This window comes from Eschrichtius robustus, chromosome 2, assembly GCF_028021215.1.
Source record: "Eschrichtius robustus isolate mEscRob2 chromosome 2, mEscRob2.pri, whole genome shotgun sequence".
Taxonomy (NCBI): Eukaryota; Metazoa; Chordata; class Mammalia; order Artiodactyla; family Eschrichtiidae; genus Eschrichtius; species Eschrichtius robustus.
Genome location: NC_090825.1, coordinates 125,321,899 through 125,348,748, shown reverse-complemented (window position 1 = coordinate 125,348,748; position 26,850 = coordinate 125,321,899). Strand labels below are relative to the sequence as shown.

Genomic DNA, 26,850 nt, shown 5'->3' with positions numbered 1-26,850 from the left:
AGATTAGGAAGTGCCAGGGAGATATTAACGGTATTCTCGTAATAAATGGGACTTTCTCCATCTATTTTAGAAGATCGAAATAAAATTGAAAAGCGTAAAAATAACTTCAAAGTAGTACACTGTTATTCAATGTACTGTTACTGAAGTGTTTAAAATAATCTCTTATTACATCTAAAGGTATCTCAGCCCCAAGCTCGGGCTAATGGAACACACTGCTGTGAAGGAAAGAGCATGGGCTTCGGAGCCAAATGGATCTGGGTTCCAACCCTGATAATGCCCTTAACCAACTGAGCGCTGCAGGTAATATACTTGAGACCTCTGGGCCTCAGAATGTTTGTATGTAAAATGAGGATAAAATCTCTTGGATGACTGTTAAGGAAATAGAAAGAATGTATAAAAAACTGGGTTTGGAAAGGGAGGGAGAGAACCAAGAGATGAGGCAACAGAAGAAATCAGCCTAAGTTGGATTGGCTGGGGGTTGAGGAGATGAGTCAAAGGAGTGGGGGCCGTTGCCCAGCAGGTGTGAGGAGAGCAGTGGCCTAAGTGTCTGTAGCACAGGAAGGAGTGATGAATTCCGATATAGCCACATCAAGTTGGAGGTTTTGGTCGGGCATCAAAATGGCAGTTAAAATATCATAATGTTTAGAAGATAAACAGATTTGGGGTGATGTGTCTGTTGGTGGTTGCCATTATAGTGGAAGCATTCCCTGAGTAGCAGTACTCTCAGAGGACACTCTTGATGGGTAAATGAAATAATGCATGTAAGGTACTTTACACAGTGTTCCCAAAAGAAAGTGTTTATCGTTGCCATCATCATCACTGTCATCATTATCGTCATCTTAGATTTTCTAGCACAGCTTCAGTTTCACAACATTATATTTGTTTCTCTAAGGGCAGTCCTTTAAATGAATTAATAAATTTATCCAACATGGAAAAAAATCCTTTGTATATATCCAACTACTAACAGTGGTAACCTTTGGGGTGGATTGTTGGAAGAAGTCTTAGGTTGGATTTTCTAGCAGCAGCTGCTGAGATGAGGGTTTGTGAGTAATTGTTGAAGGAAGGGCTCCCAAGAGAAACCCGTCAGAGAGTGGGAGAAGCAAAGCCAGTGGTGGTTTCAGACAAAAACCCAGGCATGACCTGATCCTGTGAACAGGCGCTCTAGAGCGTCTCTGGAGCCAACTGCTTGGTTTGAAGCCCTGCTTCCTCCAGTTCTTAGCTGTCAAACCTTCCTCCAGTTCTTAGCTGTCAAACCCTGAGCAAGTTACTTAATTTCCCTGTGTCTCGACTTCCTCATCTGTAAATTGAGGCTATTGATAATAATATCTCACAACCTCTTGGGGGTGTTCAGAGGAACAAATGAGTTAATATCTGCAAAATGGTTAGAACTGGCCTGACACATAGTAAATGCTGAATTAATTACTGATATTAAACCTAGAGAAGCCATGGAAAGGTCTTCTGGCCATGGAACTGAGGAAACCTCTCACGGGGAAGAGATTGTACATGCAGCCTCTTGGGCTGAAGATCCCCTAAGCGCTAACTGCCCAGCGCTGGAGCCCAAGAAAAGTAACTGCAGTTGCGGGCCCTGTAGGAAAGTAGGGATGAAACAATTGTAGGGATCAAGAAGTGTCTGCTTGAAGAAAAGAAGCAGAGCTGACAGGGAAACAATGGGAGAAGGTAAAGCCAACTGTGGCTGGGGAAGATGGGCAAAGGAGGAGAAATGCCTTCCAGGTGCTTGAAAGGGAGCAGGGCTGGCCTCCCTCCAAAGTGGTGCCTTTTACTGATGCCACAGAGGGAAAGATCTCACTGGCTCAAGGTGAGAAGGTACAGATGCCCAGCTGAGTCTAATCACTGCGGGGTGGTGAAACATGTGCTGGCCCGGAGGAGGAGAGTCCATCCTGGCCCTCACCCCTGTTGTGCGACTGCCCCTCACTGGGCCTCAGTTTCCTCAACTGTAAAATGGGAAAGTTGAATCAAGTGACCCCTTCATAGTTCGTTCGTGGTTGTTAAGGGGTCTGAAAGACAACAGGCATAGGTTTTATTTATTATGTGCATATTCTATATACCAGGAGCTATGTGTAGCACCTTACCTGCAGTCTCTCATCTTTTATCTCATCTCATACAGCACTACGAGGTGGCACAGTTATTCCCATTTCACAGATGAGAAAACTGAGGTTTAAATTAAGCAGCCTGCCGCAGGTTACACCATAGGTAAAAGGAAGAGGAGAAGGGCTTTAGACCCAGCTCTGTCTGATCAAAAGCTTGCCTCTGAACCACTTAGTCAGGATTCAGACTCAATGAAAATACTGCGTGTTAAGGCTGCCGAGGTGGAAGTGCCCCAGTTGTCAGGGTCTCGGAGCTAGGTTCCACCACACTGCCGGAGGCTGGAGTAGTGGCAGCACTCTCCAATCACCAGTGAGGAGAGAGGTTGGAAGTCGTTGACCATGAGCCTCTGGGCTTCATCCAGCCTCCTTCCTCCACTCATAGTAGCTCCCTATTCCACCTCCTCTCCTTCTCCCCTCATCTCCTGCATGGTCTCCATCCCCAGTGCACGCGTACACACACACACACACACACACACACATTCACAGTCACACTCACTCACGCTTTGTCAGCTTCCTCCAGGAAGACTTGCTAACTATGAGACCAGGTTAGATGCCCCTGGTATGTGCTTTTGTGTCACACCAAACAGTAGCACTTGCCCTGTATTAGTATTATTCCTCATTTTGCTTTCTAATACTAATTTATTCATCTTTGTATCCCCAACACCCCAACACAGGGTCCAGAATACAGAGGGCAGATACTATATGTATATGTGTGCGTGTACACACACACACACGCACACACACATATTTACTTAGATATCCTTAAAGTATGCGGCTGAGAAATGTAAAGAAATGAACGAGGCAGGGCTCTTGCGTTGAAGAAACTCACAGGCTTAGTAGTGGAGGTTAGTACATAAACTTCAATTCCATATAATGAAGTAAATACTGTGAGCTGGGAACTTGATTTTATGCACAAAAGAGGACTGATTCGGTACCCAATCTCCCCACATAAATACTGGGGAGGAGGCATGGGGAAGACTTCTAAAAGAGCAGGGAGTATTGGATAATAAAGAGTCTTTAGCCAAGAGACTAACAGGATTTTAAAAAAGAAAATAAATTGGCACAGCAGTTTCGAGAGTAATTTGGTAGAATTTATTAAAATGTAAAATGTATATATCCTTTCACCTAGCAATTCTCTTGCTGGAAATTTGTTTCTTAAATGTCAGATGTTTATGTAAAGATACTGTTTCACTGTGTTTAAAACAAAACTAATTGTTCAAAAAGGGGAAATGGTTCAGTAAATTAGAAGAAATATATATTGTGATGTGTAGTTATTAAAAAGAATGAAGTAGACCAAAACCTGCAGACTCAGGAAGTTGTCCACGCTTTATCACTAAGGTATGAGAGCAAATTATATGCCAGATTGTATGAAATGGTTTCATTTTTGTCATGTTCAAAACATACATATGAGAGTTTTGGGGGGCACCTTAGTTACTACTTCCGGGTCCTGCTGAGAGCTCTGGGGGGACACAGTTAGCTGCCTCCCAAAGATTTACTGTAACACAGTGAAGTTAAGAAGGAAAATTATGATATGACAGGATGTGTGATAAAGGCTATAAAAGAGGTATAAAAGAGACCTGCATTCAACAGAGGGCTGGTCTTCTTAGTTATGTGGGCGAAGACAAAGAGAAATTATAACAAGTTTCATTCAGTTGGTGGCCATTGAGCTTAGCTTGAGGATAGTTGTGATTTGGGTAGTCAGGGAACAGAAAGGGAGAATACCACAGAGGAGATATGATGTGAACAGATATGGAAGTGGGAAACCTTGAACTGTGTTTGAGGAACAGTAACTATTGCTGGAGAGCTATAACACCTGATATATGAGGAGAATAACAGTAAGATGTGAGTCATGCTATGCATTTTGAAAGCCCCTGAATGCTGGGATAAGCAGTTGAGGTTTAAGAGAAATTACAGAAGGAGGCAGGCAGGCCATGGAAAGCTAAAATCTGGGAAAAAAATCGGTGGTGGGATAAATGAGGCTATTTCACAGAAATTGCCCAGCAGCCGTGTGCCAAAGGAGCAGATGAGGAAAGAAACCAATTTGGCAAGGGGCGTGATATGGCGCTGCTCCCGTGGGCCTTGCTGGGTGACAGGTCTTTGTTTCCACATTTGTAAAACAGAGTGTTACTGCACTCCTACCTGCCCTCAGACTGGTGGTGAGATCAAGTGCACTATGTGTGTGCAATTGTAGGGCTGGATGCCGCCAAAGGGCTGATTTCCTATAGAGGATTGTGATTAATGCTGCGAGAAAATACAGGACAGACCGCACAAGCAGGGAACTCAGGTTGACACAGGGAGAGGGATGTGTGACAAGCTGTGGGAGCATATGGCGTGGTCATCTGGGCACTGAGGGAGGAAAGGAAGGGAGTAGATTGACATACAAAATCCAGAAACAACAGCAAAAATTTTTTTCTCTACCACACTGGCAAAATCGAATGCTTTACAAAAACTCAGGGTTGGAACCAGACTAGGATAGACACTGTTATTGTCTTATTGAAATTTAAAATGCACATATCCTCTGACTCAGCAATTGCATTGCTAGGAATCTAGGAATTTCTCTTGGAGATATATGCACACGGATATGCAAAGGATATATACAAAGGATATTCTTTGAAGTGTTGTTTAGCATAATTTAAAAGCTCCCAAACTGGAAATAACCGAAATGTTTGTAAAAGGAAAATGGCTAAATAAATTTATGTATTGACATTCAGTAGATTATTGTGTAAACATGGATGTTTGTAGCAGCTGTATTCATATTTGCCAAACTTAGAAGCAACCAAAATGTCCTTCAGTAGGTGAATGGATAAATAAACTGTGGTACATTTGGACAAAGGAATATTATTCCACAGTAAAAAGAAATGAGCTATTAATCCATGAAAAGACATGGAGGAAACATAATGCATATTACTAAGTGAAAGAAGCCAATCTGAAAAGGCTGCATACTGTATGACTCCCAACTCTATGACATTCTGGAAAAGGCAAAATTGTGGAGACAGTAAAAAGATCAGTGGTTGCCAGGGGTTAAGGATGAGGGAAGGATGAATAGGCACAGCACAGGATTTTTAGGGCAGTGGAACTACTCCATATGATACTACAGTGGTGGATACATGTCATTCTACATTTGTCAAAATCCTTAGAATGTACATCAAGAGTGAACTCTGAACTATGGACTTTGGGTGATGATGATTTATCAGTGTAGGTTCATCGACTGTTAAAAAATGTAGCACTTTGGCGGGGGGAGGCTATGCACGTGTGGGGCAGGGGGCATATGAGAAATCTCTGTGCTTTCCTCTCAATTTTGCTATGAACCTGAAACTGCTCTAAAAAATAAAATCTCTTATCAAAAAAAAAAGAGGTAGCTCTGTACCAGCTGATATGAAGCAATATCCAAAATATATCATAAAGTAAAAAAGCTAACTGTACAACAGTGTAATATGTCCCCATTTGTGTAAACAAAACATTGTATGTGGCATCTTCCTAACAACACATACACGTCAATAAGGAGATGTGTAACTTGATTAAACAAATTAGTGTAACTGTACAGTGGAATGTGGAATTGTATGCTGCAGTTCAAAAGAATGGGATAGTACATGTGATAGATAAAGCTCTCTAAGATATTAAGTGGAAAGGGTTGAAGCAAAATAGTATGTGTGTCACCTTTTTGTATAACATATGTTTCTATTTTCACAAGCATAGTTTGGAAAGACACTCAGAAACAATTAACAGTGTTTAATATATAGGGGACCAGGGACTGGGAGATGGGGCTGGTGGGGAAGGCAGGACAGTATACTTTTACTTTCACTTTTTACTCATCTGCTCTGCTTGAATTTTCACTCTGAGTACTATTAAAAAGCGTAGTTTAATTAAAACAAAAAAAAAGTAATGCACACAGAATTCTAGAAAATACTGTCATGGCCACAAGAGTCTTTTCCTTTGACTACTCTTTTTTGGTGAAGAAATTGAGGTGGGATTTAAGCAAAAGTTAGTGAATTCTCTGTAATTATGGAGACTGAGGGTGGGTTTGGGGAGGGGAGTACAGTAGATAACAGCAAAGAAATCAAAGTAGAAATTATTAGAATTTTTCAGTAACTTCTTTGGAGGGAGAAGAGGAAGGATGTGAGAAGAAACCAGGAGATGAAAATAAAGATGGCAAAAACTTGAGCAAATGCGGAAGCTATAAGAGAGAAGACAGAGCTTGTTAAAGCAGTTTCTGGGGCCTGTTTTCTATTTAGAGTGTACATGAGTGTGTATCTCTGCTGATGCGGCCCTTTTTGACAGTACAGTGGATTAACAGGACTGTGAATCATTCCACCTTGGAACTGGAGTGCTCTTAAGGATTGCCTAGCTCAGAAGGGCCCCCACTTCAGCAGAAGGCCCTCAGAGGCAGCCACAGACACAGGGAGGTGGGTGGAGGTCCTGGGTTCCCACTCCAACCAGAGCTGCTCCCCTTGTAGTTGCCTTTTTATATCCTGCCTCTGCATACAATTAGACTTGTGCAAATCTTCCATCGCTAAAAAGATACCCATTAAGAAGATATTCTAACCCTCTCACAGTAGGAATGGGGAAACTGAGATCCATAATGAGGAAGAAAGTTGAGAAATGTCGCAAAGATAGTTGGAGGAATGGGTCAGAAGCCAGGGCTTCTGACTCTCAATCTTTCTTATGGCTTTTTATTCTTATGTTTTAGTTGAGACTGAACAGAAGAGGAACAGGCCTGCAGGCAAGCTTAAATTTCAGTGGCTTAAGTTGTAAAGGAATGTTCCTAGGGAAAAAATACTAGACTCACAAAGACCAAAAAGGAGGAAAAACAAATCAGATTGACAGAATGACAGAGGAGAGTAGACAAAGGAGGAAAATTAAGCCTAAATATGTTTGAGGATGAATTGGACCATAAAGTGGAAACTTACAGAACTGAACAGCAGGGATTAAAATACATATTAGCTGGTGCAACCAACAAATATGTTTTGATTACCCACTATGGGCCAGACAGTTTTTATAGCCGTTACAGTGATGAATAAATCAGCTGCAATTCCTGTCCTCAGTGGATTTGCTGTCTAGTGTACAGTTTGGCAGTTTGCACAAAACAGGACCATGGATTGATTTACACAAGCTCTCATTTGACATACCCTCGTGACGTACTAATTATTTGCAAAGAGCTGCAAAGCCTGCTGTGCTGTCTGGCATAAAAAAAGATGTTGGCCTCAGCCTCTGTAAAGCCCCTAGTCAAGAATGAAACTAGCCTTCAAGGGCAGCTGTTGAGGGGGAGAGACATAAGGCATTGCTTACTGGTTATGGTTACAGGAAAGTGGAGGAGAGGCTGGGTAAACAGAGCAGCCAGGGGAGCAAAGCGGAGTGTTGCTAAGAGGAAAGGGAAGGAGGGACAACAGAGGCTCCTGCCTGAACGTGGAGCTGACCTGCTGATGTGCTAAGTGGGTGAAGGAGCCAGTTGGTGACCACCCAGCTCAGAGGATGCAGTATAGACTCTCAGACCCTTAGAATCCTAGAGCCACCCATCTCTCTCTGCGTAGTGGAGGAACCTGAGTCCCGCAGGTGGGAAGGAGCTTGCTCTGTCACACAGCAAATCGGAGGCCGTGCTGGGAGCAGAACCCAGGATTTTTCTTATTGCTCCATCCTTGCCTGCTAAAAGAATATCACAGTGCTTAAATGCAGGATATTTTGGAGTCACACAGACCTGGGTCTACATCCTAGTTCTGCCACTTGTTGCTGGCTTTGTGATCTTGGCAACTTTCTTTCTTAGCCTCTGTCCCTTCATCTGTACGATGGTACTGTGGTGGCTTATCTCCAACACAGTCATCATTGATTCATTCCCTCCTGTATGCACATGCCATTGCTCCATCAAAAGATGGGCTTTATTCTTCCGCCCCCTTGAATCTGGTCTGACTATGACTGCTGTGACCAATGGATACAACAGAAGTGACACTGTGGCATTTTGGGTGCTAGTCTCTATGAAGACTGGCAACCTCTGCCTGTCTCACCTGAATAACTTGCTCTGGAGGAAGACCTCTGCTATAGGACTACCCAGAGACCTCATGTGAAGAGGCAGCCCAAACTAGCCACGAGGTGGAGAAGCCCCTTGGAAAGAGATGCCCCCTGCTCTTCCAGCCAGTCTAAATAGCTCAGCCCCAGCCACCATCTGGATGAAAATGCACGACGAGCCCCAAGGAAAATCCACCCAGCTGAGCCCCTTTCACAATCAAGAGACAGGATAATGAAATGATTGTTGTTTAAGCCACTGAGTTTGGCAGGTGTTTGTTACACAGCAGTGGTAAAGGGAGCATGTACCTTCTGAGGCTATTGTGTAGACTCATGAGACAATTATTTAGACCAGGGCCTGGGACATGTGAAACTGAATAAATGATAGCTTTTTATTTTAACTAAAAGCAAACAACAAATCCTAAACACTCCCATCAGTCTCTTATGGAAAGTGTGTCTGTGGCACCCCTAATGGATGCATTTGCAGACTGCACAGAACAAGCCTCATGAGGATAGCCTCCCAAGTCCCTCGGGGGGTGCTCCCACCACACTGGCCTTCTTAGTCCTTCCTGTGAGTCAGGTATTTGCACATGCTGTTCCTGATGCCTAAAAGCCTTTCCTTCCCCCTGTTTACATCATTAGTGCTCACTCATCTCTTAGCTCTCAGATGAATCATCATTTCCTATGGAAGTATAGGTCCCCACCCTCTGGGACACACCCTCAGAACACTATACCCCTCTCCTTCCCATCACTTATCTCAGTTTTGCACCTTTGCATTTGTTTTTGAGATTATTCAATCAATATCTTTCCAGAAGACTCCCTCGGGGTAAGTACAACATCAGTTTTATTTGCTTTTGCTTATCACTATGGCCCCAAAACCCAGCACCAGCTGGAACCCTGCCACATGTAGATGCTCAATAAATACTTTTTGCCAGCAAGCCAGCCAACTCCTGTTTCCTCTGTGCCTTTTCTTCAGACTAAGCATCCCCAGTCCCTTCAAGGTGTAGGACTTGGTTCTGACTTTATTCCTCCTCTCTTCTCTTGACCTCTGGTCCAGACTACTGAGCCCACATGCCCTTCCCTCCCCGCTACCTTCTTGACTCTGACCTCAAACCCTGTAATGGGTGGCTTGTTTAGTCTTTTTGCTATTTTGGGAGGAGGGCTCTCTAATACTAAGTGGTTCCTCCTCTCCAGTTGTCTGTTATCAAACAAGGCACTTCCTTCCTCAAACTTGAACAGTGGGTCCCCAGGGCTCTAGGCAAAACTGTGACATTGGTACCCGTCTTGGGCTCCCAGCCCCTCCCTACATCATCAGTTCTCCCAGCACTCCCCCCCAACCCCCCCCTCCCAGCTTCCCTCTCCACTGCCCCAGTTAAGGCACCAATCATTCCTCACCTGGAATATTATCTTTCCACTACCTCTAGTTTCTTCCCACTTCAATCTCTCCTTCATACCAGGTACCTCAGAAATTTTCTCAGGAATTTTTTGCTCCTGTTACTTCCCTGCCTAAGACCTTCGATGAACACACCCCTACCCTCTTTGCCTTTAGCAGAGGTTGCATATTGATAGCCATAGGCCACATTTGGCCTACAGATGTCTTTGGTTTGGCTTAGAGAGAGTTAAAACATTAATCAGGCACTAACATTTAAAAATTGGGGACTTTCACATATTTATATGCTCAGCTTGTCTTAGAAATATAAGTGATCCAGCCACACTGGAAATATGGAAGAATGAGTTGGGGCTAAGTAGCCCTTGGAGCACATGGTCTTGAGTTTGCCACAGCCTACACCACTCCCCAGCAGTCCTCACCTTTCAGGCCAGCGTTCAGCTGCCATTTACATTGAACTTGCAGTGGTGCGTCTCAGGTGTTTCACTTGATATCTCACCTTCCTGTTTTCTGTAGGGCCTTGCGTTGCCACCTGGTCCTGGTTTATAAGAATTCTCAATTTCTGAATCTGTTAAGAAGTAGAAAAGAAGGAAAAGAATAAAGAACATTGTCACCAGTCAGACCCTAGTAGTCCAGTAGCATTTGTAATTCACAGAGAAGTCTTAATTTTGTGTATGTGGGGGTGAAATTATAGTTAATTTTTATTTTCTTCTCTGTGCTTTCCTATAGTTACCAAATTTTCTGCACTAAACATGCATCCTTTTTTGCAAAGCTAGAATTAAGTAGGAGATATACCTACAGAATTTCAGCTATGTCTATAAAATCTAGAGTACTTAGCTCTGCTTTATATAGTTATACTATTGGCTTTGTTATCTAAGTAGATCACTTCTTATCACATGATACTTTTTAGTTCATAAATTTAACTAAATTTAAATCGCCTTTTACTTCTTACAGTTTTACTTTTTTTGGATTGTTGTTTTATTGAAGTAAAAAGCATACATGTAAGTGTAAAAATCTTAAGCATACTTAGTACATTTTTATAAATGCACTTTAATGCTTCATGTATTTTATTAAATGACTACACTTTTGTAAAGTGTACCCAGAATGAGTAGGCACTTCCACACATATTAGCTCATTTGATCCTTATGATCTTGAGATGCAGGCAGAATTGCAGGCGAGGAAAATAAGGCTCATAGGAGGCAAAAATAAATGCCTTGCTTTAGGTCTCCTGCCTGGCATGTGGTTGTGCTGAGACTTGAAGTGAGTCTTCTACACCATGGTTGGACTCCCAACAAGGCCACAGGGGGCAGAGAGCAAGGCCAGGCCAAGGGGACTGGAGAAAATATTGTTGCTGTGCATCAGACACACAGTAGATTTAGGCCCTGTGTGCACACAAAACATTTGCTCTTTTCGCTTGCCTCCTCCCACTTGCTCCTGCCTCCCCTGACCCCCCACCCTCTGCACTTCAGTTATTTGGTCACTTAACTAAATGTGAAACATTACCCTTAATGGCTATTTTGGGATTGGTTTGTCTGAGAGAGTCATCATATTGGAGAAATGCAGCCCTAGCTTCCTTCCTCTGCCTTCTTTGGAGCATGTAAACAGTAGCTGCAGAATGGGAAAAAGGAAATGTCTTATTTATATGATGGCTAAAGCCTGAGATTGGATCCTCTAGAGTGACATCATCATTCAGAAATCCCTAGCAACTCCCTGGTGCTTCTGCTGTCAAACCCCTGCTCATACTTAGAAAGGCCCTAAGAGATCATCTAGTTCTTTTTCCCCTGCCACGGATGGGGAAATTGAAGCTCAGAGGAGGGGAGCTCCTTGCCCAAGGACATAGTCAACCTGTGACAGAGCCAGGGTTTGAAACCCGCTGGCAGGAATCTTTCATAATTATGTGAAATATATATACCTTTGTATCAGATTCTTGGTTTGTGCTAGTTATGTGTCCATTGCCTTTCAGCTTGTATCCCACCTTCCTATCCCTGCTCTGTGATGCTGGGGTTGGGAGTCTGCAAACTATTGTACATTGCCTAGACTTCCATGCTGGGTATCTTGAGGTTTCCCTCTGACAGTAGAGGACAGACATGGCTCCATCTCCAGCAACCTTCAGCACACCCTGTATCACCTATGGTGTTCTCCAAATCAGAGGTCCAAGCTACAGCCATGTGGTTTCTGCCTGTCTGAGATCTAAGCTTCAGCCATGCCTGACACCCTCCTCTAACTCTTAGTTTTTGGTAACATTTCCATTTCGCTTCTATTCCCTCAGTCCTAGGAGTGGTAGCTGCTTCCTGTAGTCACTCATATCTGGATTTTCTCAGCATTCTCTGTTTGCCTTCCCTTCCTTCCAACAACTGTGTAACTAAGTCCCTGTATTAAATACCTTTTATTGGAAATAACTAGCATGGATACTGATCTTCAAACTAAACTCCAACTGATACGCTGCTTAACAAAATTTTGCTTTCTAATTTTTTTCTAAAAATTTTGCTTTCTAATTTTTTCTCCCTCTAACCATCCATAGAAACAAAATAGGTGATGCCAGAATCTGGAAAGAGATGTTAGCATTCGTTAATTCAACAAACATTTACTTAGAATCCATCTGGGTTCTGAGACATAATTTTAGGGAAACTTTGTTGAAAAGATATTTGAAGTCTTGTGGGGAGACAAGCAGTAAACAGGCAAGTATGGTGCAAAGTGATAAGGGTTGTGGGAGGTGTAAGCACAGGGACACTAGAAGGTATGAAAAAGGCTCTAATCTAATTGGTGGGTTTGCGAAACGTTACGGAGGAATTATCCAAGAAAGCAATATCTAACTGAAACTTGAGGGATGAGTAAGAGTTTGCCAAACAAACTGGTGACTGTGTTAGTTTGTTGGAAGGGATATTATGGGCAAAAATGGTAAGAGAACATGTCAGGGCCTGTTATAGGTTGAGTTATATCTTCCGAAAATTTGTATGTCGAAGTTCCAACTCCCAGTATCTCACAATGTGACCTTATTTGGAAATAAAGTTGTTGTAGTATATGAGGTCATACTGGAGTAAGGTGGATCCCTACAATATGACTGGTGTCCTTATAAAAAGGGAGAAATTTGGAGACACAGGAAAAATACCATGTGAAGATGAGCGCAGAGATTGAGGTGATGTATCTGTAAGCCAAGGAATGACAAGGATTCCCAGAAAACCACCAGAAGCTAGGAGAGAGGCCTGGAACAGATTCTCCCTCCAAGCTCTCAGAAGAAACCAACCTTGCCAACACCTTGATCTTGGATTTCTAGCCTCCAGAACTGTGAGCCATTGAATTTCTGTTGCTTAAGCTACTGAGTCCACGATGCTTTGTTACGGCAACCCTTTCAAACTAATATAGGTTCTAATCATGAAGAGTATTATAAGGCTTGTTAGTAATACTGTACATTTAATAAGCACTTATATACATCATGCTCTGTTCTAAGGGCTTTATAGGAATTAACTCATTTAATCTTCATGACAACTCTAAGAGGTAGGTACTATTATTATCTCATTTTGACAAATAAGGAGAATGAATACCAAGAGTTCAAGTGACTTGGTGAAGATTACACAGTTAATAAGTGATATTATGAGGCTGGGCTTTGAATCCAGGCTGAGAAGGAATATCTAATCCACTACGTAATACCACCACCCTGCAAAAAGTTAGATTTTTACCTGGAGAGCAATGACTATCATTAGAGATTTTTTAAGTCGGATTTATTGAGATACAGTTTACACACTGTAAAATTTACTCTATTTAGGTGTGTGGTTCTATGGATTTTGACAAATGCATAGCATTTTGCAACCACCACCATTATGAGCTATGTAGTCACCGTTGTTGGGGGATTTTCAGGAGAGCAGTGACATGATAAAATTTTTGTTTTAGAAATATAACCCTGGCTACGGTATGGAGAATGAATTGGAGGGGGTGAGCATGGAGACAGAGATAAAAGATGGTGGTGGCCTGGACGTAAGCAATGGTGGTAAACATGGAGAGAAGTGAATAGGTATTAGAGATCTGGAAGAGGTAGAATCCATGGACCTTAGAAATCATTTCTTGGGTCAAATACAATCTGAATGACCCCAGATCATCTGCGATCTTTCAGTAAAGACATTTTTTAACCAAGTTATCTGATACACCAGCAATAATGTCTATTCACCTATTGTTGCTCCTTTTCTGTAACCTACTCTGGCCAGGAGTCTCTCAATTAGGCTTAGAACAATTAGTATTTACAATGAAACCTGAGCAAATTATATAATTTGAGGCTACTAACTTATATTAAAATTACACCATGAAATTGGATTCATGATGAAAGGTTTATTGACAAAGGGGGGGACAGGCTTAAACCAAGCTCCCACATGCATCTAATTTAAATTTGAGGCAATTTCAATAGTTATTTAACAGCTGTGGGCCTTCTTGGATATTAATGCCTTTAGTTCCAATTCCATGTAGCCTGTGTATACTCATTTCTTACTCCTTCCTTCTCATCATTCTGTTCTTTGCTCAAAGCTCCCTTCCCCAGAGTGCCTTCACTGACTACTTCATATAAAATAGCCACCACCCTGCATCTGTCACTTTCAATCTCTGACCTTATTTTATTTTCTTCATGGGCTAATCGTTTTCTGAAACTTTCAACCTGTTTATTCTGTATTCCTCACCTCCACAACACACCTAAAATACAAAATCCTTGAATACAGGAACTTTGTTTATATTGGTTATTATCATATTCTCAGTGTCTGGAACGGTGCCTGGCACATAATGGGCATGCAGTAAATATTTGTGGAATTAATGAATAAAGCTATAGCTGACTAAGGAACATCCTCAACATCCAGTCATTTGCATTTGCAGATGAGGAAATTAAGGCCTAGGGAGGTACAGAAATTTCCTTGAGGTTCCAAGCAGGTTGGCTGGGCCCAGATGTTCCCTAAGTTCCCTGGTTCCTGGCCAAGACCTCTTTTGACTGCTTTATATGGCCTCATAAACCTGTCCAGTCCCAGCACAGCAGAGTGGGTTAAGAACATGGACCTCAAAAACCAGACCTTGGTTTAAATCTAAACTCTACCATTTGCAGAGGTGTTGCTTTACATGTCTGGATCTGTCTCGCTCACCTATAAGTCAGGGATAAAATAAAACCTACCTAGTAACATTGCTGTGAACCTTAAATTGATAATTCAGTCAAAGTACTTTGAGCAGGGGGCCTGGCACAAAATAAATTCCCCATAAATATTGGATATTGCTGTTCTTTCATGAGAACTACCAGTGGGCATTATATCTTTCCTAACTTCTAGTGGACTGGAATCATTCCTTTTTTTTCTTTTTAAACATCTTTATTGGAGTATAATTGCTTTACACTGTTGTGTTAGTTTCTGCTGTATAACAAAGTGAATCAACTATATGCATACATATATCCCCATATCCCCTCCCTCTTGTGTCTCCCTTCCACCCTCCTTATGCCACCCCTCTAGGTGGTCATAAAGCACCGAGCTGATCTCCCTGTGCTATGCAGCTGCTTCCAACTAGCTATCTGTTTTACATTTGGTAGTGTATATATGTCAATGTTACTCTCTCACTTCATCCCAGCTTACCCTTCCCCCTCCCCGTGTCCTCAAGTCCATTCTCTACGTCTATGTCTTTATTCCTGTCCTGCCCCTAGGTTCATCAGAACCTTTTTTTTTTTTTTTGATTCCATATGTATGTGTTAGCACATGGTATTTGTTCTTCTCTTTCTGACTTACTTCACTCTGTATGACAGACTCTAGGTCTATCCACCTCACTACAAATAACTCAGTTCCGTTTCTTTATATGGCTGAGTAATATTCCATTGTATATATGTGCCACATCTTCCTTATCCATTCATCTGTTGATGGGCACTTAGGTTGCTTCCATGTCCTGGCTATTGTAAATAGTGCTGCAATGAACATTGTGCTACATGACTCTTCTTGAATTATGGTTTTCTTGGGGTATATGCCCAGTAGTGGGATTGCCGGGTCATATGGTAATTCAATTTTTAGTTTTTTAAGGAACCTCCATACTGTTCTCCATAGTGGCTGTATCAATTTACATTCCCACCAGCAGTGCAAGAGGGTTCCCTTTTCTCCACACCCTCTCCAGCATTTATTGTTTGTAGATTTTTTGATGATAGCCATTCTGACCAGTGTGAGGTGATGCCTCATTGTAGTTTTGATTTGCATTTCTCTAATGATTAGTGGTGTTGAGCATCCTTTCAGGTGTTTGTTGGCAATCTGTATATCTTCTTTGGAGAAATGTCTATTTAGGTCTTCTGCCTATTTTTGGACTCAGTTGTTTGTTTTTTTGATATTGAGCTGCATGAGCTGCTTGTAAATTCTGGAGATTAATCCTTTGTCAATTGCTTCATTTGCAAATATATTCTCCCATTCTGACGGTTGTCTTTTCGTCTTTTTTATGGTTTCCTTTGCTGTGCAAAAGCTTTTAAGTTTCATTAGGTCCCATTTGTGTATTTTTGTTTTTATTTCCATTTCTCTTGGAGGTGGGTCAAAAAGGATCTTGCTGTGATTTATGTCATAGAGCGTTCTGCCTATGTTTTCCTCTAAGAGTTTTAGAATGTCTGGCCTTACATTTAGGTCTTTAATCCATTTTGAGTTTATTTTTGTGTATGGTGTTAGGGAGTGTTCTACTTTCATTCTTTTACATGTAGCTGTCCAGTTTTCCCAGCACCACTTATTGAAGAGACTGTCTTTTCTCCATTGTATATTCTTGCCTCCTTTATCAAAGATAAGGTGACCATATGTGTGTGGGTTTATCTCTTGGCTTTCTATCCTGTTCCATTGATCTATAGTTCTGTTTTTGTGCCAGTACCATGCTGTCTTGATTACTGTAGCTTTGTACAGGGAGCCTGAAGTCAGGGAGCCTGATTCCTCCAGCTCCATTTTTCTTTCTCAAGATTGCTTTGGCTATTTGGGGTCTTTTGTGTTTCCATACAAATTTTAAGATTCTTTGTTCTAGTTCTGTGGAAAATGCCATTGGTAGTTTGATAGGGATTGCATTGAATCTGTAGATTGCTTTGGGTAGTATAGTCATTTTCACAATGTCGAAAGCTTTTTCTGCATCTATTGAGATGATCATATGGTTTTTCTCCTTCAATATGCTAATATGGTGTATCACATTGATTTATTTGCATATATTGAGGAATCCTTGAATTCCAGTGATAAACCCCACTTGATCATGGTGTATGATCCTTTTAATGTGCTGTTGGATTCTGTTTGCTAGTATTCTGCTGAGGATTTTTGCATCTATGTTCATCAGCGATATTGGCGTGTAGCTTTCTTTCTTTGTGACATCTTTGTATGGTTTTGGTATCAGGGTGATGGTGACCTTGTAGAATGAGTTTGGGAGTGTCCCTCCCTCTGTTATATTTTGGAAGAGTTTGAGAAGGATTGGTGTTAGCTCTTCTCTAAATGTTGGATAGAATTCGCCTGGGAAGCCATCTGGTCCTGGGCTTTTGTTTGTTGGAAGATTTTTAATCACGGTTTCAATTTCAGTGCTTGTGATTGGTCTGTTTATATTTTCTATTTCTTCTTGGTTCAGTCTCAGAAGGTTGTGCTTTTCTAAGCATTTGTCCATTTCTTCCAGGTCATCCATTTTATTGGCATATAGTTGCTTGTAGTAATCTGTCATCATCCTTTGTATTTCTGCAGTGTCAGTTGTTACTTCTTCTTTTTCATTTCTAATTCTGTTGATTTCAGTCTTCTCCCTTCTTTTCTTGATGAGTCTGGCTAATGGTTTATCAATTTTGTTTATCTTCTCAAAGAACCAGCTTTTAGTTTTATTGATCTTTGCTATTGTTTCCTTCATTTCTTTTTCCTTTATTTCTGATCTGATCTTTATGATTTCTTTCCCTCTGCTAACTTTGGGTTTTTTTTGGTTCTTTTTTATCTAATTGCTTTAGAGGTAAGGTCGGTTGTTTATTTGAGATTTTTCTTGTTTCTTGAAGTGAGATTGTATTGCTATAAAGTTCCCTCTTAGAACTGCTTTTGCTGCATCCCATAGGTTTTGAGTCATCATGTTTTTATTGTCATTTGTCTCTAGATATTTTTTGATTTCCTCTTTGATTTCTTCAGTGATCTCTTGTTATTTAGTAGTGTAATGTTTAACCTCCATGTGTTTGTATTTTTTACAGATGTTTTCCTGTAATTGATATCTAATCTCATAGCACTGTGGTCAGAAAATCTACCTGATACGATTTCAATTTTCTTAAATTTACCAAGGCTTGATTTGTGACCCAAGATATGATGTATCCTGGAGAATGTTCCATGAGCACTTGAGAAGAAAGTGTATTCTGTTGTTTTTGGATGGAATGTCCTATAAATATCAATTAAGTCCATCTTGTTTAATGTGTCGTTTAAAGCTTGTGTTTCCTTATTTATTTTCATTTTGGTTGATCTGTCCATTGATGAAAGTGGGGTGTTAAAGTCCCCTACTATGATTGTGTTACTGTCGATTTCCCCTTTTATGGCTGTTAGCATTTGCCTTATGTATTGAGGTGCTCCTATGTTGGGTGCATAAAGATTTACAATTGTTATATCTTCTTCTTGGATTGATCCCTTGATCATTATGTAGTGTCCTTCTTTGTCTCTTGTAATAGTCTTTATTTTAAAGTCTATTCTATCCGATATGAGTATTGCTACTCCAGCTTTCTTTTGATGTCCATTTGCATGGAATATCTTTTTCTATCCCCTCACTTTCAGTCTGTATGTGTCCCTAGGTCTGAAGTGGGTCTCTTCTAGACAGCATGTGTATGGGTCTTGTTTTTGTATCCATTCAGCCAGTGTATGTCTTTCGGTTGGAGCATTTAATCCGTTTACATTTAAGGTAATTATCGATATGTATATTCCTATTACCATTTTCGTAATTGTTTTGGGTTTGTTTTTGTAAGTCTTTTCCTTCTCTTGTGTTTCCTGCCTAGAGAAGTTCCTTTAGCATTTTTTGTAAAGTTGGTTTGGTGGTGCTGAATTCACTTAGCTTTTGCTTGTCTGTAAATGTTTTAATTTCTCCATCGAAACTGAATGGGATACTTCCTGGGTAGAGTAATCTTGTTTGTAGGTTTTTCCCTTTCATCACTTTATATATGTCCTGCCACTCCCTTCTGGCTTGCACAGTTTCTGCTGAAAGATCAGCTGTTAACCTTAAGGGGATTCCCTTGTATGTTATTTGTTGCTTTTCCCTTGCTGCTTTTAATATTTTTTCTTTGTATTTAATTTTTGATAGTTTGATTAATATGTGTCTCGGTGTGTTTCTCTTTGGGTTTATCCTGTATGGGACTCTCTGTGCTTCCTGGAGTTGATTGACTATTTCCTTTCCCATGTTAGGGAAGTTTTCGACTATAATATCTTCAAATATTTTCTCAGACCCTTTCTTTTTCTCTTCTGCTTCTGGGACCCCTATAATTTGAATGTTGGTGCATTTAATGTTGTCCCAGAGGTCTCTTGAGTCTGTCCTCAATTCTTTTCATTCTTTTTTCTTTATTCTGCTCCCTGGCAGTTATTGCCACCATTTTATCTTCTAGGTCACTTATCCGTTCTTCTGCCTCAGTTATTCTGCTATTGATTCCTTCTAGAGTATTTTTAATTTCAGTAATTGTGTTGTTCATCACTGCTTGTTTGCTCTTTAGTTCTTCTAGATCCTTGTTAAATGTTTCTTGTATTCTCTCCATTCTGTTTCCGAGATTTTGGATCTTGTTTACTATCATTACTCTGAATTCTTTTTCAGGTAAGTTGCCTATTTCATCTTCATTTATTTGGTCTTGTAGGTTTTTACCTTGCTCCTCTGTCTGTAACATATTTTTTTGTCATTTCATTTGTTTGTTTGTTTGTTTGGTTTGATGGGTGGTGCTATATTCCTGTCTTATTGGTTGTTTGACCTGAGATGTCCAGCACTGGAGTTTGCAGGCAGTTGGATAGAGCTGAGAGGAGGACCTCTGGGAGGCCTCACTCCAATTGATATTCCCTGCGGCTGAGGTTCTCTGTTAGTCCAGCAGTTTGGACTCGGAGCTCCCACCACAGGACCTTGGGCCCGACCTCTGGCCTGGGAAGCAAGATCCCGCAAGCTTCATGGTGCGGTTAAAAAAAAGAAAAAAGAAAGAAAGAAAAAAGGAGTAGTACAATATCAAAGAATAAAAAACAAAATAAAATTAGAAAGATAAAAAATATATTAGGAAAAAGAAAACTATAATTGAAACAGCAGGGTGCTGGGGGTTCCTCCCGTCCCCTTAGGTGTCCGTGGTCCCCCACCGGTGCCCGGTAGGTGCCCTACTTGTGAGGAGACGCGAATTCCGTGTCCTCCTAGTATGCCATCTTGACTCCTCCCCTCTAAAATTCTATGTCTTTTAATTGAAACTTTTTCAAGTATTTTCAAGAATATGAAGTTTTATAAGATTGTCTTATAAAATTTTTCAGATAGAAGTCTTCACGTAGAATTAAAAACTTGCAATCAAGGAGAAACATAAAGCATTAACAGGAGCAGGTGTCTCCAAGGCTGTGCTTCCAGGCTTAAGGATCTTGGTAGGGGCCTTAAGCCCGCTTGGTTTTAGCATAGTCATTGTACTTAGTATGTCAGAGCTGTTCTTCCTTCGCCTGTTGCCACTATCTTTCCCCAGTCATTGATACAACTGTGGGTGTTTCTATAGTGAAGTCAGTCTCTGGGTTAAATCTCTCGCCGCCACCTTGGTCGCCACCAGTCACCCCCACCTGCCCCACTGCAGCAGCACGAGCAGCAGCAGCAGCAGCTGTGTGGCCTTTGCCTCCTGCCTCCTGGCTCATCTGGAATCATTTCTCATTTAAAGTTTAAGCTGTTGATGACAGCAAAGTACTAGGAGATATGTTAATGTATGATGGAAAAAAAGGGGAAAGGGTTCCCCTGCATGGGAGGGAGACATGCATATGGAAAGAACTAGTCCCTTCCTCATTAAATCCGATTTTACTCATCTGTAGAGTGGAAGGCTGAACTCCATAATCTCTATGATACTGTCTGTGTCTGGCATCCGATGATTCATCTCCTGAAAATAGAATGAGGTTAAAATGGTTCATGCTGAGTATGAGTTTAGAAGTTGAAGGAAGGTAACCTGGTGTGTCAACCTCTTTTTTTATCCCCTAACAATAGCGGATTGCTTTGAAATTCATTTCTTTCTTAATGAATAGTCAACACATGTCTATTATGTGCTGGACCCTGTGATGAACCTGGGAATGGCTTTGTCTATGAGAATCTGAATGGAGGGGTTTTCCCAACTTCCTTCAGGTCAAGGGTGCTCCTGGACCAAATGCTCTCTAGATCACTGTGTTAGTTTCCCTGGGCTGTCATAAACTGGGTGGCTTAAAATAACAAAAATTCATTGTCTCACAGTTCTGGAGCCTAGAAGTCCAAGATCAAAATGCCAGTGGGTTAATTCCTTCTGAGGACTTTGAGGGAGAATCTGCTTCTCTCTCCTCTCAGCTTGGTGGTTTTCCAGCAATCTTTGGCATTCCTTGGCTTATAGATACTTCACCCGGATCTCTGCCTTCATCATCATATGATGTTCCCCCTGTGTGTGTGTCTGTTCCTGTGTCCAAATTTCATTTTTCATAAGGATGCCAGTCATACTGGATTAGGATATACCCTTATTACCTTAACCTTAACTTGCTCATTGGCAAAGACCCTGTTTCCAGATAAGGTCACATTCACAGGTACTGGGGGTTAGGACTTCAACTTCTTTTGTTGGGGACACAATTCAAACCATAACAAGCACCCTTCCAGCCTTAAATAGCAACCCTGAGCCTTCCCTACAGAGAGTCCAAAATATGTTCTCTTGGCTTTGACTTCCCATGGAATTAGGCTCAGAGCTACTGAATACCATGAGACCATTAGTGCAACCCAAGATTCCATTTGTGTTTCTGGCAGTCACCTCCCATCATGGGCTCATTAAGCTTGTGGTCAATTAAAAGGCCCAGATTTCTTTCATATTAGTTGACAAACCAGTTCATCATACCCAGTGCTTGAACAGCTGATTTATGAAACTAAGTACCAAACTTTACACAGATTCCTAAACAATTAAATTTTGAATGGCTCAAGTTGGTATCATGAGAACTTAAGTTATTAACAACTTTAGGTCCAGAAATAATTTCTTTAGTTGCCATTTCTCCATGGCCCCAGGATCCAGTTAGAGGGCTATTTTGTTCAAGCAATTGGTCCCATTAGTCACAGGCCTGTAGCTCCTCGTGAGCAATCTATCCCAGCACTGGAGACTTACTTGTAAGGTCTCCTCAGGCCCTGGTGCTGGAGGTCCCCAGATATGGCTGGAATGAGGGTGAAGTGAGTGAGGCACTTGCCTCAGGCACAAATTAATGCAAATATATCCATGATGAGCAAAATATCCAAATTTTAAATAAGGACCAGAATTAGAATGAGGTGAGTGAGGTGAATCATGCAAAAGCAGGGTTGGATACTATCTTTATTTAAAATTTAAATATTTTGTTCATTATGGATGTTTTGTATTAATTCTGATTTATAAAAATATTGCATGAAAGTATTATCTTAGCGTCCCTTTAAAATTTGCACTTTAGGTAAGTGCCTCACTCAGCACACCCTGGTTCTGGCTTTTGGTCCAGGTGTGGATCCTTCTGGGTCAGAGTGGAGTCTGAGATCAGCCTCATAACTGGAAGTCAGGACACCTGGGTCTCATCAAGTTCTACTATTAATTACCTGTGTATCATTGAGTAAGTTACTTCCCCTTGGTGGGTCTCAGTTTCTCCAAATGCTAAATTATGTGGATAGAATATGATTTTAAGGTACAAACTAATCACAAGATTCTGTGATGCTAACCAGAGTTCTGACTGGGGGTTGGGAGACTCCCCTCTTTGAGCCTATCTGTGCTGTTCACTGACTCTGTGACCTTGGGCAAGTCACTTCCAGTTAAGACAGACTTTCTTCTCTCCACTAGCTAGGGTGCAATTGAAATGATCTGCAAGGCTCTTTTGAGTTCTGTATTTCTCTGATCCTTTTTCTGTTTTAATGTAAACAAGAATATCCAAACACCATAAAGTACTGGCAACTAGGCACCAGTTACAAGCAACTATATTTTATCAAAGGGACTTTCTCAAGAGCAAAGTTAGTAATTTGGCAAGATGTCAGGAAGCCTTCTCTACAGGGAAAGAGAATTCAGTGTCAAACAGGCAATATCTAGGTATTGTTTAATTTTGAAACACCCTCATTAGAAACTTGAGTTAGTGTGTTTTGCTGTTGAAGACAAAAGCATGGGTCAGGGTACTATATTTTTCACTGACATGTTGACATTTCATCCAGTGATGTGGAGAGGGCCCTCATGGAAGCTCAGTGTGAGTGTAACCTTGAGAAAGGCTCATGACTTCTGTGGAATTCTTTTTCCACAGAAAATGATAGGGACAACAAGACCTGCTCGTGGGGTTGCTGCAGAAATCAAGTAAGGTCTGAGTATAGGTGAAAGTGCAGTTTAAGCTAAAGAGTTCACATAAGTTATGAAATCTCATTCAAAATTGCCAGAGGGCAATTTGAAAATGCATATCAAAGACGTTTAAAATGACTCAGTAATTCAACCTCCAGGTATTATGTCTGGGGAACTAATAAAGAATATGGACAAAGATGTAGTTGCTGTGTATTTATTGCGGCACCTTTATAATGGAAACAAACTAGCAAAAATGAGCTTTCTGGAATAATAATAGAAGATTGGTTGAGCATGTTGTAATAGCTCCATTTGGCGGAATGTGTTGAAATGACTTCGTAGAAGCGTATTTATTGACATACATAGATGCTCAGAACATATTGTTGAGTGAAAATTACAAAGTAGTATATATAATGTAAGCCGATTTTTGTAAAAATAGGCATGGGTTATCTCTGGGTGGTGATATGATAAGCTTTATTCCCCCCCCCCCCTTTTTTTTGGTTTTATCTAAGTTTTCTGATTTTTCTACAATGAATATATATGACATAAAATTTCTAAAGGCTGTCTTAAAAACAGAGATACATTCAAGAGATTGTTCTTCTGAAAATAGTGTTGATCACATGTTAAAAACAAATGAATAAATATCAGAGGTTTTTATGATTTTTTTTTAGGAAATGTTATAGTGTGGGATCTTGATCTAGAAAATTATGTTCATTTTGCCCAAATTTTCCTGCTCTGTATTCTTTTGCTGAGTCCTCTGCATATACTTATTCACTGATTCATTCACTGAATCATTCATTCATCTTGCCAACACGTGTTGAACACGTATCATGTCCTGGACAGTAGGCTAAATACTACAATCAGTGCTGCAATATGGTTGCATAATGATTGATTGGCCCCCTTGTTCTAGTCTGTCTCAGTTTCCTCAAAAGAAACTTCAACCATCTCCAGAGCTCCTAGCCTTGGCGTCACCATTCATTCCACTCCATATCCATTGTGTCATAGTTGCTGCTGATGACTACCTCTAGCTCCCCAACACCCTCTCCTCCCTAATGCCACTCCCATCAAGTTCCTGATTTAATTCCTTCCTCTTTACTTTCACAACCATATCTTGATGCAAGCACTGTACATTTCCTTCTCCAGGTCATCTAATCTAGCAACCTCCAAGCTTTTTGTGATCAGACATACATCCTTAACCATAACATTTTTGACCACCCAAACGCAATGTATATATTTATGAATAATATGTGCCGCTTTCAATGCATTTAGTAAGTATTAGAGTATTCGTTTCTTTATGATTTTTTGAAACAATATAAACAGATATGATATTTTCTTCCCACGCTCCAGTGGATCATCTTGTAAACTCCCTGGAATGTTTGGAGACCTTTGCTCTACCTATAGTTCTAAACAGGACACAAAAAGTGACCTTCTTATGTATTTATTTGTTATGAACTTAGTTATGAACTTTGGTAAATTTACACTGGCCTCATGTTAACCCAAAATGCCTGATCCCTGGATTCAAGGGCTATTACTCATTACATCCCTCCAAGTAGGTCTTAGCTGGTTTTAAGCTGAAGTTGTTACACTGGGGTTTCCCAAGGTGTGTTTTATGTGAAGAGTCCTGCAGTTGAATAAGGTTGAGGAACCCTGCCAACTTCAGTCCTGTTGGAGTCCACTTGCAAATGACCACCCTGAAGGTTCTGAGAAAGCCCTAGTAAAGAGGGAAAAGGAGCATTTTCTAGGCTGACTTGACCCTTTATTGTGTAACATTTATTCACACACCTTGAAACTACTGTTAGCGTAAGATTCTTTGGGAAATACTAAGTTACACAGCTGACTGACTTCTGCCTACATCACCACGTATATATTTGCCATCACCAAGAATGGCTTCCTCCTTCTTATGTCTTTTCCTCACTAGGATCCATGTTCATCCCTTAATGAAATCATCCCAGATGGACCATGACAAGCAACAAAACTTTATTATTATTTAAGAAATCACCTGGTCTTTCATGGACAGCGCTGTATAACAATCAGTTATACGTTAGTCTTTTAAAAGTACAGATTGTATATGTTATTTCTCTGCTCAGAATCCTTCAATGGTTTCCCAAAACATGCAGAAGAAAATACAGCCTCCCTAGAGCCCCATGATCTGCCCCATCTGCTTCTCAGATTTTCAACCTGATTTTCATCCCCTTCTTACATCTTTCCAGTCACACTGGCTTTCCCTCAACCGTGCCAGCTTACTCTCGTTTTGGGATCTTTGCACTTGCTCTCCCTTTCACCTGGGATGCTCTCAGTCCAGAACCCATGTGGATCACTCCCTCTCTTTGCTTAGGATTCTCTCACAGATCACCTTCCCAGTGAGGTCATCCTGGACCTATGCACCTCAAGCCCCACTCCCCCCATTGGCTGCTTTCTGACCCCATGCTCTGCTGCTTTTTCTCCATAGTCTTACCACTACCTCCCTTATGCCATACAATCATTAGTTTATTTATTTCTTGTCTTTATCTCCCACAAGAATGTAAGGCCCAAAAGGGAAGGGAATTTGGTTGATTTCTTCATCACTGTATCCCCAGAGCCTGGAAGAATGGTTGGCACATAGTAGGAGTTCAAGAAATATTTGTGGAATAAGTGAATAAATAAAAATGCTTAGTCAAGGTTAAAATTCTGGTTGTTTGCATGATTTAGTGAAATAACTGGGCCTCTATTTATGTTTCTCTCCCATAGGGCTGTTTTAATAAATGGGACTGCCTGACTATTTTTATTATTATACTCAGCTCAGTAACCCAACTACTAGACTATAAATTTGAGAAGAAAGGAATAGTATTTTATTTATCATTCCATAGCCCACTGACACAAGCACAGGACCTTAAGAATAAAAGGCACTGGAAACTTGATTCCTTCTAGTTCTGATTAGCACAACTCGCTAAAACTTTGAGATACATAGCTTTGTTTAGAGTATTTCAGTTTGACGGTAATGAAAGCTTTATTATGTTTTTTTATTATTTTTCAAGGCGAAATGCAATTTTAACCTTCAGCATGCCAACTTTGTTCTGTATAAAGAATCTATACAGTCTTAATGGCTCCTAAATACAGTTGTAGGTGTTCTTTGTTGTTGTTTGTATTGAATTTTAGGCATTTTCTAATTCGCAGGCAGTGGGACAAAGGTACTGAGGCTGGAAAACCTTGGACTACACATTCACCTGACTTCCTTCAAAAAAAAAAGGAGATGAGAGGCCTTAATAAACATTGAGTTGAATTCATTGGTAAACAGAAATGTGCCCAGTTCTAATATTCATTTCTGGTATGACAATGGACAAGTCACTTGACCACTTTTGCAAAATGGGTATAATGATAGTACTTGCTGCATATGGCTATTATGAAAATTAAATGAACAATGCATGTAAGGTGTTGGGCACATAGATACTATTCTTTCATTTTATTGTTTTTCCTGCACTGACTCCATTGCCTAGCACATAATAAGGATGGAGAAAATGTTAGCTAATATAATTATTAACTCAGATACCTCCTTTTTCCTAAAGTTTGCAGACTGATCCTTTACCAATCAATCGATGCATATTTTCAGAGGTTTTTCCTGTATTTGGCACTCTACAAGGCATTGTAAGAGGGTATGTACACATATGAGATATGTACTTGAGATGATTGTAAGTCAGGGAGAAAGCATAAATGTATAATAATATCATTTGAAAACTGGGAAGACTTGAAAATGGACTGTAAATGATGAGACGCCTGGATAAGTTATGCTCTGAAGGATAAGTGCTACCTGACATACAGGGAGAGGAAAGGGCTCTCCAACGATGGAGAACACAGAGAGGAAAGGGGCAAGGTCCAAAAGGGAGAGGTGTGGTGACAAAGGAAGGGGGATTGATAACCAGGAGGATAGTGAGATATGCAAGGAGAGATAAAGCCAGGGA

General features: G+C 40.7%; 1 protein-coding gene across 1 annotated transcript in view; it reads left to right on the top strand.

The window, feature by feature from the left end:
• The window catches only part of HTR4 (5-hydroxytryptamine receptor 4), a 394,426-nt gene that overhangs the window by 56,833 nt on the left and 310,743 nt on the right, over positions 1 to 26,850 (top strand). The window contains exon 2 of the mRNA XM_068536142.1: positions 178 to 300. The gene's annotated coding sequence lies outside the window, so the exon portion shown is untranslated. The remainder of the gene's footprint in view (positions 1 to 177; positions 301 to 26,850) is intronic.